Source organism: Geospiza fortis, unplaced genomic scaffold (genome assembly GCF_000277835.1).
Source record: "Geospiza fortis unplaced genomic scaffold, GeoFor_1.0 scaffold183, whole genome shotgun sequence".
In the NCBI taxonomy this organism is placed as follows: Eukaryota; Metazoa; Chordata; class Aves; order Passeriformes; family Thraupidae; genus Geospiza; species Geospiza fortis.
The window spans coordinates 952,778-965,896 of record NW_005054447.1 but is presented as its reverse complement, the minus strand read 5'-3'; positions in this window follow the sequence as shown (position 1 = coordinate 965,896).

Sequence of the window (13,119 nt, the reverse complement as noted above, 5' to 3'; positions counted from 1 at the left end):
ATTGATGATGCCTGGTACGAAGCAGTTTGTCACCTGTGCTTTTATGATTACAGCAACTAAGGGGAGAGAGATGTCCTTTCAGATAAGCATTGAAAGGGGGAAAAAAAGGAGCTTTCAAAGGGTCTTTGTTCTCTTGAAGTGCTCCGGCTCCCAAAGCCGAGGATTTCTCAGAGGAGGGGGAGGAGGGAGGATTTAAAAACAAAATGCGTCCTCATTTTCCAACTGTTTCACATTAGCACTCATCAATTATAGAATTTGCCTTGACTAATGTTTCAGGCCATTATATTACCCTCTATGTTTATAATTGGATCCTAAATTAGGATTAATTCTCAAGGAAAATGTTCTGAGCTGAACAGGTGATTTCTCTCTCTCTGGAGCTCCGACAACGTCCTCATTACCCAACGTTTGCTTTTACATCAATGCAGAGAGACCAAAATCCCTGAAGGGCCTTTCACAGGTCACCCCAGGCTGCATTTTAAGGGCCTGGAGCTGGTGGGGACCCTCATGGCTGGTGAGGATGGGGCAGCCAGGCCCTGCAGGCTGTTCAGGGCTCCTGCACCTCCTGGAGAACGCGGGATGGCACAGGATGGAATGGGGAATGCTGCTCCACAGCAGGATGGAATGGGGAATGCTGCTCCCAGCCCTCTCCTCCCTGGACACACCAGGGCCCTTCCCTGACCAGACACTGAGGCCTTGTTATTATTTATTAACCAGTCACCGTGTGCTTAATAGAAATTTCATTAGGAGTGTTTGGTATAGATAGTCACCAGCCCAGAACCTACGAGTAATTCTGTTTAATTATTATGCCGGTACGTTTGGAATAACGATAGCTCCCGAGTGCCAGGATTAAGGAGCAAAGTCAATTGCAACAGGAGCTATTTGTTTCTTTGCCTTAACAGTTCCCCTCTGGTCTTAATTGGTTTTCACATTTCTCAGCCTTTGGTGAAAGTGGCAGCGAGAGGCACCAGGAATGTCCAGCCCGTGCCAGTGGCTGTGCCAAGCGCTCCCCTGGCACAGCAGGATGCTCACCCAGGGGCTGGGGTGGGTGGGAGCCCCGGGGGAAGCCAGGCTGGGGCAGGACACCCAGCACATCCAAGGTGCAGAACCTTCTCCCGCCCCTTTCCTGGAAACACCAGGTGTTTTACCCCAAAAAGCAGCTCCCTGCAGGGTTTCCTCTCCCTTCAGGGCACACTTTGGGCTCCCAACCCAGGGCTGGCATCTCTGCCCTTTGGTTTCCAGACAGGAAAGCTGCCCCAGCAAAGGAGACACCGAGCAGGAGCCTGCAGGCAGCAGCAGCCCAGCCCCTCTCACCCCTGCCAAGGGCACCCGCCTTCCCCGGCCTCCCCAGCTGGGAGCCGGCAGGAATTAGAGCGTTTGGGAAGGAAAACAGAGCTGCAGAGAGACACTGTTGAATGTAAATACCAGTTAAATATGCATTACCATATGGCAGCGCCAGCCAGGGAGGAGAGGCAGGAGCAAGGAGCTGGAGGCTGGGCAGAGCCAGCTCCTTCCCTGCCAGCCTGGCAGCCCAGCCTGGCACCCCACAGCCCAGGAAAGGAGCAGCTGTGGGGCGGCTGCTGCTGCCCTGCCCATGGCCTGCCCAGGCTGAGCCCACCCAGAGCATCCAGGCACGGATCTGCAGAGTTCCCAGGCAGGGCTGGAGAGGTGTCCCTCGGGCAGGTGAGTGTGACAGCCCTCCCTGTGCCATGGATGCCAACCCTGAAACACCCCCTGTGCCACAAATGCCACCCCTGAAGTGCCCCCTGTGTCACAAATCCCATCTCTGACACACTCCCTGTGCCACGGATGCCACGAAGGCTCCCTACCAGTTTACTGTTTCATATCAAATCTGAAGTGTCAGGAGCGCACCAAGTGCCACAAGATCCACACCCAAGTGACAGGAAGCACCCCAGCCCCACGGCAGGGACAGGCATCCCTGCCCTCCTTCCCCACAGGCAGTGCTGCTCCTGGCATCCATCCCTCCGGCTCCATCCCAACTCCAGCAGAGCTCAGCTGCTCATAGACACAGGCCATGGGTTTCTAAGGGAGCCCAGTGCTTCTCCGAAATCCCACCAGTGGTTATTTTGGTGTCAGTGCTGTAACAATACCCCCCAAGATCCCCCACCAGATCCCCCCATGCAGGATCCCCATCCCTGCTGGGCCAAGGCACGGAGCTGCTGCCTGCTGTGGCAGCTCGTGTCTGCAGAGTGAAAATCCTTCACAGGCTTACACAAATAAACCTTTCCTGCCTCAGTCTCGCTTCTGTGAGGTGATGGTGGCAGGGAGGGAAAAACCACACAAAAGATAGACTGCAGCAGCAGCTCTACAGCTCTCCCCAGGGAGGGCCCTCCTCAGAGAAGCTGTTCCAGGGAAGTGAATTGACACAGGCAATTACTGGGATGGCCAAAGGAGCCGGGCCAGAGAGTCCCTGCAGCTCAGCAGCCACCAGCACACAGCACAGGCGCATCCCAAAAAAGGGGAGGATGAGCCACAGCCTCATATCAAACTGCACAGGGCTCAGGGCTCACACCACGGCTCTGGCCAGGCTGGACGGGGTCCCTGGGCTCAGTTCATGCCCCGAGTCACACCTGCATGTCCTGGCTGGCACTGAGCCCTTCTGGAGCCATGAGAGATGTGCTGGAGGGCCCTGATGGGATCGATGTGCCCCGGCAGGGCTGGGCACTGCACACAGGCCAGGCAGGGACACACCAGGTACCCCGCAGCGTTCCTGCCCCCAAAACCAGCACCAGACACAGGGAAGCTGCTCCTGCACCCTTTAACAGAAACACAAAGCCCTTCTTGGGGAGTCACACACTGCAAAGTCCCCATTGCTGCTGCCACAGGGTACCTGACACACCAGCACAGGAGGGGCCAGCCTGGATGGCACTTCTAGGGGAAGAAAAAGGCTTTTCTGGCTTGGAGAGCACCACAGCGTTTGACCTCGCTTTGTTCTGCTTTCCTTTGCAACTCTCAGCAGTTTCTGGCCACTCTCCAGCTTCTCCAGCCATTTTTCATCTCTCTGCTCAGCTGGGCTGGGCCAGCTCTGCAGGCACCAACCCATGGGGTGAGCTGGGAGCAGGGGAGCCCCCAGCCCTGGGCACTGCTGGGGGGCCCGGGCAGCCCCCCAGGGCAGGCAGGGGGGCCTGGCCCACCCAGTGCCAGCTCCTCAAGCTTTTGGCAGGGACACAGCCAACTCTAATTGCAATTTCCATTCTGGTGGCTGCACTCCGCAGGCAAAATCGCTTCTGTCTCTGTAATGAGTCACTCCTGAATATCAATCCACGCAGGGTAAAATGGAGACAATAGCTGCTTACATGCACAGTGAGTTAATTATGAGCATCTGCTATTAATCTTGCTATCAGACTGCTAATTGCTCCTTCTCCTTCGCAGAGGCAGGCTGGAGGTGAACTGGCTCTGCCGCCCTTCCCTGAGCCCCAGCAGTCCCACAAGAGCTCCTGGAGCTGCAGCCAGGGCACCATCCCCACACCTGCAGGCACCAAAGAGGCTCATCCCAAAAGAGGGGAGGATGAGGCAGCCAACAGCCCGGCTCCGGGTGCAGGGACCCCAGAACAGGCTGGAGGTGTGCTCCATGGGGCAGAGGGGCACAGCACGGGACAGGAGCTGCTCTGGAGGGTGCCAGGCTGAGGGAGCAGCGCTGGGAAGGTGGGGGGCAGCTCCCCCACCTCCACAGGGACCCTGTCAGCCGGGAGGGGGAGGAGGACGTGCAGGGGAGATGTCGAGTTGCACTCTCGCAGGTGAGGACTTGACATCTCATGTGTAATGAGGAAAGAAAATGCATCAGGAGCATTTGGGGAAGATGACAGCAGATCAGAACTGCCTCCTTCTCCCACAGATTTATTGTGTCAAGCAGTCACTCAGGGAAGTGGCAGCAGGCACTGTCAGCAGCCTGGGCATGGCAGGCTGGAGAGCCCGGCCCTTTGATCCTCGGCGATGGATTTAGACAAACTCCCGGTGATTGCCTAACGGGAGAGCAGCTCGCACACCTCAATTAGCTGCCGAGCGAGGGAAGAGCCCCGGCTCATCTCATTAAGGGGCTGGCTCGCTTCCCCCGCAGCGCAGGGGTGAAGAGCGAGTGGGGGACCCTGCAGTGGGAGCGATGGGATGAGGGGCACTGACCCCCCTGCTGCTCGGGCAGGAGGGCAGCCAAGGCCACTTGTAGCCCCTACAAGCTTTTCTGGCTTTTCTCAGCTTCTCTGGCTGAGACAGGGGTTGTGGAAGCTCAAACAACAGCTCCTGGAAAGGGATGCTTGGGGCCTCATCAGCATGTGAATAAATGGGAGATTAAATCTGAGCCCCGAGTATTCACCGTGGGATGTAGGAAATGTTTGTTCTGTGTTCTGAAAAGCCTGAGACAAAAACAAACCCGGCATGGCTTCCTCCTCCTTGTCCCCATCCCCATCCAGCCTGGATGGGTGCCCTCTGCCCCCTGTGTCTCCTCTAGCCAGGACACTCCAGCCCCAGGAGCTGAGGCCCCAGACTGAAAGCTTTGCCCCCAAAGCAGAGTCCAGGTGCCCTCCAGCCCCCTGTGCCAGCTCCAGCCCTCTCTGTCAGCGCTGCCCATGGCCCAGAGGCCGCCAAGCCTCCTTCATCCCAAACCCTCCTCTCCCTCAGCCGGTCAAGCCCCGCAGCCTCATCACCCCCACGCTGCAGAGCTCGCCGCAGCCAGCCGGCAGCCGCCTGCAAGGGAGGGAATTCAGGATATTTTAAGCCACTTGGAAATCTGCCGTATCGATTTGCCCGTCTCGGTAATTAGATGTAGCGATTAGACTCCCTCACTAGCGGCGGGGCGGCTCCGAGCGGAGCTTCCCGGCAGTGTTTACAGCGGGGGTGCTCCGCGGGCTCATCCTCATGCACGGCAAACAGCCCAGCTGTGTGACCCGAGACACCTCCCCGCGAGCCTGGCACCGCCGTGCGGTATCCACGATATACACCGGCCGTGTTTGTCAGATGGGAACGCACCAGCCCAGCTGTGTGACCCCAGCACCTCCCCGCGAGCCTGGCACCGCCATGCGGTATCCAGAATAAACACCAGCCGTGTTTGTCAGACAGGAACGCACCGCAGCTGCTGGTAAACCAGCGCGGAGCCCTGAACTGCACGGGAACTTCATGTATTATTTACGGTACTTTCCCAGGAATGCTGTCAAGCCGAGCCCGGGCTGTGCCCGTGAGGATGGCAGTCGAGGGGGCTGCGATGATGCTGAGCCTGGCACAGTGCCTGGCATGGTGCCTTGGCCAGGAGCCAGCATCCCACTGGCTCCATCCCTTCCCGGGGGATTCTGCCAGGCCCTCCATTCATCTGTGCCCACAGGAGCCCTCCCACATCCGTGGGTTTGCAGGTGCTCTCCGTGCCCACCCCACCAGCCCCACCTGAGCTGTTCCTCCCTCATGCCCTGCACAAATTCAGGTGTTCTCAGCACTCCTGCAGGTGGGACATCCCCTCCTCCACCTGCACGGACAGGATTCAGCACCAGCTCCTCCCTGAGGGCTGCAGTGGGCACAGGAAATCTCTGTGACAATCCCTGCTGACACCCAGCGAGTGCAGCCGTGTTTGCTCAGAGCCAGGACCATTTGGAGATTGCTCTGGAGTGAATGGATGATGAATGTTGCAATGCCCAGAACAAGGAAAGCAATGGAGATCTCGGGTGGGTAAATCAGAGCTCTGGCTCTCCGTGGATGTTCCCAGCTCCCCAGCAGAAGGGCAGGCCAGGAGGTGAAGACTCAGAATCCAATCCCAGGAATGCTCAGCAGAGCAATGGGTAGGGGAGAGAGATCATAGAACTGTTTGGGATGGAAAAGCCCCACCCAGCACTGCCAAGACCACCACCAAACCATGTCCCCAAGTGCCACATCTACCTCACTTTTAAATCCCTCCAGGGCTGGACCACAATTTCAGTGTAGAAACAGGTCCCAATATCCATCTAAACCTCTCCTGAGGCCCTTTCCTTTGTGCTCCTGCTCGTTACCTGGGAGAAGGCTCTGCCCCCCACCTGGGTACACCCTCCTCTGGGGCAGGCCCTGCCGGTGTCAGACACACAGCGAGGTGCCAGGAAAGGCCCTTGGAGAGCAGTGCAGAGCAAAAGCCTCTCCAGGCTGGGAGGATTCTGCCAGAGAGTGAAGCAGCCCAAGGAAAGCCCCCGCGCTCTGAGTGCAGCTCAGCCCTCTCCCCTCACACCCTGCCTGCCTCTGCTGCCTGTCTCCCCAGAGTTTGGGGCTGCAGCAGCCCCGTGTGCTCTTGCTCAGCAGGGGAGCAAAAGACAAATGGTTTAATATGTGCTAAACGCGGGCTCCAGCTCCGGCACTGCCTTTGTCTGCTTTCCTGGCAGCGTTTCCCAGCGCTGCAGATAAGAATGGATGCAGGGCTCCCATTAAAGCCCAGCTCTGTATCGTGCACAAGGGGTCACGGCGGGCTGCCCCACTATCTGCATTTTTAAAGGTGTTTCAGATCCAAGTTCGTTTTTTCATCAGGAAAATAAAGGAAACCCGTGTGCCAGGCTGGAATAATCCATCCTCGGCTGCAACTGAGACACGGGCTGCTCCCAGGGCCGGCAGGAGGGAAGGAGCTCTCTGCCAAGCTGCATCTCTGCTCCCAGGCGGGAGGGAAGGAGCTCTCTCCCTGCCAAGCTGCATCTCTGCTCCCCACCTTCGCTCCCCCACCCACCGATGATGATGCCCAAGTGCTTCCCCAGGAGCAGAAGGCTCCTGCCCCCTGCCTGCCCACACATCCTGCATTCCCTGCAGCAGCAGCAGCCGCAGGGTGAGCATGGATGGATTAATCCCGATCTCAGAGGCATTTCCCACAACACCACCTTCCCCCGAGCCTTGTGAGCCACTGTCCCGCTGCCCCCAGTGCTGGGGTGGGATGTGAGTGGCCACCACCTCATCCAGCCAGGGCTGCCATCCATTCCAGCTCCTCACTCCCTAATTGCCCATTCAGCCGCCCACGACAGCCTGGGACCTCCTTTTGTTTGGGGAAATAAAGACTGCCATAAATTTATGTACTTAAAGGATTTCTCACCAGAAAAGAGCCCCTGGAGACTCCCATTTTGCGAGAGTGAATCTCACACCTAATCACAAAGTGCTGCTATTTGCTGTGTCTGCGATGAGGCAGCAGCTCCGTCCCGCCTTTCCCGACGTCTATTTACCAAAGCCATCTGCAGGTCTAACATTTCATCGGGCAGGTTTCATCCCGGAGGCATTAACATTCGAACGGGGCTCACTCCGAGGGATGGGGCTGGAGCAAACCCGGCCATTGCCGCTGGGCAGCTCCCAGATGGGGTGCAGTGATTTATTCACAGGGGGGTGGCAGGGGCAGGACCCCCCAAACCTGCTGGGGGTGACACAGGAGCATGAGGGACCCCAGCAAGAGCCTGGGGACACTAAAGCACACCGATCCTCCTGAGAAACCCCACAGATTTGGGATAAAGCCCCTGGAGCCCCGAGGAAATTGCTGGGGGGATGGAGAGGAGCTGTTCCCAGCACACGCCTCAGGGGAGGGATTCGTTAGGCAGCGCTCATAAAACATGTTTTATGGGCTGCCCTGCTCATTGGGATGGACGGGAGGGCCCCACTTGACCTCGGGGGGAGCAGGAGATGGATGATGACAGGAGCCAGCAGTATTTCATCCCGGCCAGATTAACGGGCCCTGCAGAGCAGCCGGGCTGCAGGACAGGAACTCAGAGCCCTCCAACGCTGCAGAGCAAACCCTGCAGCGTCCTCTAGAGCAGGGGAGCTGTGCCTTTGGGGGAATTCCTTGGGATGTGGGTGTGCAGGCAGCCGCTCTGCAGAGCCTGGGCGCCAGGGTGCTGGGGACCAGCGTCCCTCCCTGGGCATGGCAAAGATGAACACCGAATTTCAGGCTGGTTACACCTTTCCCTCTTAAAATAATCCTCACTTTGGTAATCCCCCAGCTCCCTGCAGTGGAGAAGGGACCCAGACAGGCTGCCCCAAGGTGCCACACAGAATGTGACACCATAAGTGACATTTCCCTGTCCCTGCACCCGGCCCCACAATACAGCACCTGCTCAGTGGATGCATCCAGGAATTACCAAGGCTCCTTTCATGCCCCCCATCTCTCTCTCTGCCTCCAGCCCTGACAGATTTTAATTATTTGCACCACTTTCACACGTATCTCATTACATTTGCTCGGGTCCCTCTTGCTGGCACCTGCAGCAGGAGCTGCTGGGGCTGAGGGTGCCTCTGGCTCTGCCCCGTGCCAGGGCTGTCCAGGGCACACTGAGCTGGCAGCTCCACTGGAGAGGGAATTAGGAGGCTCTGGAAGTGTGCAGGGGGGCACAGGGGACACGGCTCAGCCGTGCTCTGGCTCAGGGAGGGCGAGCACCAGCCTGGCTCTGTGAGCAGGGAGGCTCCATCCAGCACGGCAGGGAACCCACGGCAGCCTCTCCCCTCTGGAAATAACCTTTGCTGGGCTTTATTAGGAGCATAAAAAGCAGGAGAGGGAGTGTGAGTGAAGAAAGGTGAGAGACATTATGTGTCTCGCTCTGGGAGCCAGCAATGGCCCCGGCACCAATAAATAAATAACAGCAGAAACGTTCCCCTGGGTCCCTCTGACAAATCTAATTGATATCACCAGGGATCTTCCATGGAGCGAGCAGGAATCCAATCTATGGGCTGGCACAGCCCAGTGGCAGCAGCAGGGGCTGCCACGGAGCCTCCCACTCCTGACAGGGAAGCGGAAACCAATTCCAAGCATCCCAAAACAAAATCCCAAACACAAATGGAGGGCCTGGAGAGGCAGCAGCTGCACTGCCCTTGGAGAGGATCTCCAAGGAATTCCTGGAAAAGCCCCATTTTCTAGAGATTCCAGGGGGAAAGGAGGGAACAGCAGGGCCAGAGAGGAGGTGGCACCACGCTGGAGGTTTCCAGCTGCCCCCAGATGTGCTGGCAGTGGCACAGGCAGACAGTGGTGCCAAGGGCTGGCTCCTGTCTGCCACACTGTCTGTGCTGCTCCCTCCACGGAAATGCCCTCAGCCCCCCCCTCCCACCTTCCCTGTGTAGTTAACTCCCTCCTGATGTAGGTAATGGAGCTCTGGAGCCCTTAAACAAAGATTTAATTGGCCCCAGCTCTGCCCTGGCAGCATCCAGCTCCCTTTGTTGGATTGGTGTGAAAAGCAGGGCATGGCCAGCCCGGGCCAGCCCCCTCAGTGCCAGCATCCCGAGTCCCTGGGCAGCCCAGCTCCGAGTCCTCTGGACTCCTCTCGCCACCAAAGAGTCACCCGGGTCATTGATTTTTAGCATCATGCAAATGGAGCCAGCGGGGAGCTGGCAGCTCCAGTGCATTAGTATTTAGGATGGATAAACTCCTATGCCGAGTTCCCAGCACCTTGCTGAGACCAGGCTGAGGGTTTCTGATTTATCATGATTGTTTCCAGCCTGTGGAGGAAGGGGCAGCAGCGAGGGGAGGGGATGGAGGGCAGTGGGCACAGCCACGTCCATCCACAGACCCCTGAGCCCTGTCCCTGATCTCTGGGCACAGAACAGCCATCCACAGCCCCCTGAGCCCTGTCCCACCCCAGCCCACCCTGCCCCTGCCAGCAGCCCCTCCCCAGCCCCAGCCCATCAGGACGGGTTGGTGCCTGCACACGGCAATAGCTCTGCACAAAACCATCTCAATAATAAGAGCATCTCCCAGCCAGGGGTGAGGAGCAGCAGCTGAAGCGCCGGCATGGATGTCAAGTTACAAATGAGACATCCAACTGCTTCATTTATTAGAGGGAATCAATTGGAGTTTTCATATTCACCGGGAGCTGGAGGCAGGAAGGGCCCCATCAGTGCTGCTCAACCCCTGTGCTCCTGCTCCAGCTGCACGGGGGGAATGAGGGAGCTCCAGCTGCACAGCCAGGCTGGATCCCACTGCTCTGTGCTCCTGGCCACGGGAGGAGCAGTGAGGGGAGAATTCTCCTCACCCCAGCCCTGCTGGAGGCCTTGGCAGGAGAAAGAGGGGTGATTCCATGGGATGTGGCTCCTTTGTGGCAGGGAGCCCTGGCTCTGCCCTTTAGATGAAGCCAGCGGGCTCTGTGTGTGTCTGTGAGCACAGTTTAATCCTCCCAGAGCTGTAATTGCCACTGTACAAAAATATTACAGGTCACTGGAAGCAATTTAATGATAATAAAAATTAGGAGAAAAAAAACCAACAGGAAATGAAGCAGCTGCCATCCTCGATTTTCAGGCTTCTTTATCATGCAAAAAGGGCCTGTTCGTTTCTCCACAGATATTTGACACGTCTGAAACTGCAGCAGAAAGATTTCCTCATCCTGCCCTGCCCTCCTCATCCTCCCCTGGGGACAAGGACCACCGTGAAAGTCGTGCCAAGGGGCACCAGGAAGTGCCAGGCTGTGTGATGGTGTTCACAGGGGCTTTCAGACTGGGGAAGAGACGAGGATCTGACTCCATGTTTCAGAAGGCTTGATTTATTATTTTATGATATATATTACATTAAAACTGTACTACAAGAATAGAAGAAAGGATTTCATCAGAAGGCTAGCTAAGAAGAGAATAGAAAGAATGATAACAAAGGCTTGTGACTCAGACAGAGAGTCCGAGACTGCTGGGTTGTGATTGGCCATTAATTAGAAACAACCACATGAGACCAATCACAGATGCACCTGTTGCATTCCACAGCAGCAGATAACCATTGTTTGCATTTTGTTCCTGAGGCGTCTCAGCGTCTCAGGAAGAAAACTCCTAAGGAAAGGATTTCATGAAAAGATGTCTGCGACAAGGCTGAGCCCTGCCTTGTGCTTGGCCAGGTGAGTCCGGAGGCTCCAGCTCAAACGGTGGCTGGAAGCCCTGCACGCAGCCCAGGAGCTCGCGGGTGGTTCTTACAGACAGGAGCGCGCTGGCAGCGCCTCTGCCGTGCTGGGGAGCAGAGCAGCGCTGCCTGTCCCTGCCTGTGGCTCCCCTCGCCGCCTCCTGGCACTTGCTCGCCCCAGCAGGGCCAGGGAGGAGCAGCAGCAGCGTCTCAGGGCCCGTCCTGCCCGTGCCACGCTGGCACTTGTCAGAGCCAGCAATGGCGACACTGTTATTACACATGGCCTCAAAGCCCATTCAAGGCACTGAAAGATGAATTATGTTTCATTTATATCAAAGAAGCAATCTCAGAGCCCATTTGTGATCAAATTTGCTGTCAGAGAAACTTTGCTTTATCTCATTACATCTGATATCTCTTGGCTTCTTGTCCTTGAGACTATTAAAGTTTAATGTCAAATTCGAGATGAAATGGAATTGTTGCTGTATCATCTCATCAGGACCCCGTGCGCCCCGTCCATCCTCACCATCCTGACAACTCATTACACCAGGGCAGCTGGCAGAGGAGGCTGAGGGAGGGAGGAAGGCCCCGTGGTGTGAGGGAGGGTGAGCCCAGCAGCCAAGGAGGGGCAGCCTCACAGCCTGGGGGTCTGGGGGAGGAGGGGCAGAGCCATGGCCAGGGCTGGCACAGGGCTGGCACAGCCACCAGCCTGCCACAGCCCAGGCAATCCCAGCCTGGAATCCATCAAACACGCTGCACTTTGCTCCTTTGGAGACCGGGCCGGGCCCAGGGAGCAGCCAGGGGTTTGAAATGCAGAGCCAGCCTGGCAAACAGACCTCTTTGAGGTGAAACATCCCCTCAGAACCGTTTAATCTCTCTGCAATCCTGCTTCCTGCAAAGACTAAGCAGCTTTAGTGGGCTCCCAGGGGACCCCAGCCCCCAAAAGCGCCGTGCAGAGGGGGCTGCGGGGTCCACATGAAAGCCACTCCTCCTGGGCTGACCCACAGAGCCAAGCACAGCAGATTTTCCGGGAAAACAACTCCCAGGTGCTCTCCCCACCTCTCCAAACACACCAGGGGGATCCTGTGGCACTGAGAGGGAAGGGCAGGAGAAGAGCGGGGTGAGGGTGGATGGGATGCTGGCAAGGACGGGAGGAAGCAGCGACTCCCCAGCTCCTCTGGCCACAGACCCCACAGGTCCCAGCATGGGACACTGGCTCAGGGCAGAGAGCACACTCGGAGAAGAGACAGCGTTTCCCTGGGAAATCTGCTTCCGAGGAGGAGTTATTATCCGTCGGGGAGAAAAAAGGGAAAGCGCGATCAGAAACTTCCCGACAGTCCCTCACACTGTGTCAAAGCCCGCTGCAAAAGCAGGAGAGAAGCACAGAGCCCCGATGGGGCAAGTTCTCCAGGTACCCTCTCGTTTTCAGGTGCCCAACCTTCGACTCTCTGGCTGGGAATTTCAAAGGAGCCGAGGGACACAGAGGCACAATTCCTGCCTCATTGCAAAAGTCTCAAGGAGTTCAGTCTCTGCAGATTAACAAAGGGAAGGTGATGAGGTGACTTGATCAAAGTCTTAAATACCTACACAGAGAACAAAAAAAAATTGATAATAGAGGGCTCTTCAGTCTAACAACAAAGGTGGAAAAAAACCGGTGCCTGGGAGCGGGAGGCAGACGAATGCAAGCACCAGGCTGAGGGGGACGAGACATCGGGAGCTGGGCAAGACATCTCAGCACCCGGAATGGTGTAAGCCCTGTGGGGTGTGTGGGTAAACCCCCCCACCAAGGGAAAAGCGCACCAGGGAACCCCTCCAGCCCCTGGTGCACAGCTAAAAGAGCTGTGTAATTTATGTATTATATCCAGCTATATAATTTATGTAATTTGTGGGAGAAGCCATTCCCTGCGGAGCGCTGGCTGAGCAGAGCCCCTGGGGATATAAATCAGGACACCTCTGTCCCTGTGGCTCTGATGGGAGCGGGGCCACAGCCAGAGGGCTGGGCGGAGCCGAGGGCCGGGGCTGGGGCAGGGAATGAATGAGCCCAGAGCTGGGGCAGTGAATGAATCACCCCGGACATCCCCCTGTGCCCGGCCTCGGCACGATCGGCTCCTGGGGTTGTGTCCCGTTGGGTTGCCTTCCCTCGCTCCGTGCCAGCGCTGAGAGGGGCAGGAGGGAGTGCAGGGCGGGGAGCAGCTCCAGGCAGCATCCCCAGCGCCTTTCCTGGAGGGCTGTGCTGCAGCATTGTGCTGCTGGATGTGTGCTGCTGGATTGTGCTGGATTGTGCTGCTGGATGTGTGTTTGACCATCTCCCAGGGCCGCTTTGCCGCCCAGCC